The following is a 3,497-nucleotide window of genomic DNA, read 5'->3' on the forward strand; positions in this document are numbered from 1 at the left end:
ATTCTATTTTTTAAGTAGTTTCCACTGCTTTTATAAAAGTTTGGATTCTGGTTTCCTAGTTTTCCTCCCCTCGCCCCTAGCTACCCACACAACCTCTTGGGCTTCTCCAGAGTTGAAATTTTGTGGAAGATGCAGCTCTGCCAGGAACCACAGGTCAAGCCTCCAAGGAGACGCAGATGGCCTCCGCCCAAGGCTTGGGGTAAGACCGGTTCTCCAGGCCTCTGACGGCCGCAGTCCTGTCTTTGCTTCTTCTCGTGCTTTACCTGTTTCGATTGCTGAAGTGCAGTTCTGAGAGGCTCTTCTCCTCATCTTGGTTCTCTAGGCAACTCTAGAGAATGAACCCAAATCCGTGGATCTGAAACCCGCCCCACCTACAAACTCCAGAAGGGTGGCGTCTGTTCCCCCAGCTGCTCCTGCATGGGGCAGGATGTGGTCCCAGCCTCCTGATGATTCTCACATGAATGCTTATTTTTCCACACAGCTCACTGTGTTTTCTCCCAGTTCTTATATTCTTCTGCACAGCTACTTACTCAACAAAGGATTGAAATCCAACTTCAGTGACAAAAGTCCCAGAATCTAATGGCAGGCAAAGCGTCTGTCTGAGGCTGCCAAGGACATGAGGATGCAGCTATTCTAGATGTCAGAACAGAGCGAGTTTCCCTGTGGACTAGGAGGAGGCCCCACAGAGACCCCGAGAGGCTACAAGTTTCCGCGGTGGCCCTGGCGTCACTCTGAGCCACACGGCTTTTCCACCCATCACATTTTTCGGCTGCAGCGCCTGCCCCACCGTCCTGCTAAACCTACCTGCCCAGCAGGCAATCGTTCAACTGCGAGAACAATTCCTTTCTCTTCCAACAGGTCCTAAAACCCGCCGATGTCAGCACAGGCCTCTGGCTAAAGCTCTAAAGCTGACCTCTGTTCCCCGAGCTTCTCTCGGCCTGCAGGAACATGCACGGCTGGGCCCAGCGCGCCGGGCAGCCTTCCTGCACACGGCCCTGTCAGGTCGCACGGGAAGCTGCTGGCGGAGCCCCAGCTGGCTCCCAGGTGTGCTCCTGCCCCGTCTCCCACTCGGGCCCATGTAAGGTACTGACTCATACTCACAACTGCCACGCGAACTCAGAGAGAGATCGCTTTCTCCTGGTCATGGGTGATAAGGAGATGCTTAGAAAAATACAAAAATCGAGCCTGACAGTGTGGACACCAATATGTAAAGAGGCATCCTTCCTAAAGGAGCTTATGAAAAAGAAAAATAACGCCATGTTTACTAAGCAAGCTATAGAAACTTCCCTGCGGCCTATGCCTATCTGCACTGGGAGGGTGAACACTACTCCTCACTGGAAGCCCTTCGGGAATTGTGCTTGTTCCTTTCTCCACAGGGAGAGCTCAGGAAGAAGCTGGCCCTTTGTAGCCAAAAAGGGCAAAGATTGTTCGCATTTCATTTCCTCAGGGGTGAACCGTTTATGCCCAAAGCAATGTCAATAAAGGTCAGCTTGCGCTGGCTGGACTGGTCGCGGGCGCTTGGGGGCGAGCTCCCGCCAGCATCCTGGTACCCGCCCTTCCCCCACCGCGATCGAAACACCCACCGTGGAGCTCAGGACCGTTGGGACAATTCGGGGCTCCTACCGTCAGAGAAAGTGCTGGAAGCGGGGCAGAATAAGCCTTGAGTGATAGAAGGGGTCCCCCCGTGCTGATGTGATGCGCTGCTTTTAGTGCAGAAAGCCCTCCGACTAATTTTCTGGCCTTGGGTCCCACCCTATTGCAATAAAAGAATCAGAGCTCAGCAGCACGTTTGAGAGAAGCAGACAGTGCTAAATTCAGCAGGCCGCGCACGATGCGTTTAGAAAGCATGTCTGCGGAAGAGACGAGGAGGATGCTTGAGCCTCGGCCTGCTGGGAGGAGTCAATCGTCCAGCAGAGCAATTCTTCAGTCCGATTCAGAGGAGCCGGGCTGGAGTGATAAGACACAGACAGATAAGCGCTGTTCATCATCACCGCTTGAAACGAGTGTGCAAGGGCCATGCTGAGTGTGTGCTGCCCATGCCGCGCCTCAGGACCAGGACTCTCCCTCACCTGCTGCCAGAGCAGGCTCACGCCTGAGTCCCTCTCCAGGTAAGGTCCTCGGGCCCCAGGCACCAGCACTGAAGGTTAAACTCCATCCTGGGACACCCAGCATCCATCGATTGGTGGGTTTGGACTATGAAGACCACATCTTGTCTCTAATTACGGCAGTTCTGAAATTGTTAAGACTTTGTCTCTAACTTTATTGCAGGTCGGCTTCTCTATCGTCCCAGCCCCATATCTTTCACTCTTATAAGTGCGAGGCGCTCGTAAGAGGATCCCTGTAAACCTCTTGCATACAATCTCCCTCTCTGAGTCTGTTTCTCAGGAAACCTGCCATAAGACAACAGCTTTCCTAGAGACGAACTTCTCAAATGACCAATTCCTTCATATATGTTATAAAACCACCAGCAACAGAATCTTTGTAAGAAAAGACAATTGCGCGAATTACCAGACTACATTTAACTTTAACAGAAAGATTGGTGTCCTGGGCTCAGTGTTCTTGATCTCACCCGGATGCTCTCTCTGCGCCATGGTTCTGCTTTTAGAGCCCACGGTTTTAAACAATGTGCAGAATTTGGAGAGATTTCAAAGAAAGGCAAGCCAAATAATTAAATAATGAGAATAACATTAATATAAAAAGAGCCAGGAACATTTGGCCTTTTGAAAGGAAGGGGAAGGGGCTATTTTCACAATAGCCTTCAAATAATTTTTTCAAGTGAGTAAAGGACAGAAGATTGTGAGGTCAGGCTGAAGGGACATCAAGGATGGGGCCATTGTAGACCCAGACACCTGCACTGCACTTGGCACCTGTCACCTGTCACCTGTCACCCAGCCTCCCTTCTTGACCTGCAATTCCCTCTCCTTGCAGTGTCCAGAGTGTTCCTTTAAAAAGCATGGCACGTCATGTCATTCTCCTCGAATTTGTCTCTTTGGTCTCCACCACACCTAGAATAAAGTTCTACGTTGCTGTCATGACCCGTAGATGCTGCGGAATCAGGCCCCGACTATACTTGAGACCTGTCTCCTCCCACTGACCACAGCACTGCCCCCTCCACTGGGACCTCTGGATGGCCTCACGCAGCCCAGCCACACTGGGCTCAGGGGCCTCCAGTGGTGCTGGCTGATCCAGTGTCCCTCGCCAGCCACCACAGACCCAGCACCCCATTCGCCTCCCTGCTCGTTGGCTCCTCAGAGAGGACTTAGAGCAGCACCCCAGTTACACATTACCTGTTCTCCCACCCCGCTTTGCTATTCTTCAGAGAGCGTGTTAGTTCTCTAATGCATTCGGAGCATTTATTACTTCTTATTATTCTAATACATACATTTTATATTTCTATATATCATTATGGATTATATGCATATGCATTTTATGTGTGTATGTATCGACTAATTTATTCACGTTCTTGTTTTCCCACCAACATGTCAGCTTCACGAGAG

The sequence above is a fragment of the Pteropus alecto genome, unplaced genomic scaffold, assembly GCF_000325575.1.
Source record: "Pteropus alecto unplaced genomic scaffold, ASM32557v1 scaffold189, whole genome shotgun sequence".
Taxonomy (NCBI): domain Eukaryota; kingdom Metazoa; phylum Chordata; class Mammalia; order Chiroptera; family Pteropodidae; genus Pteropus; species Pteropus alecto.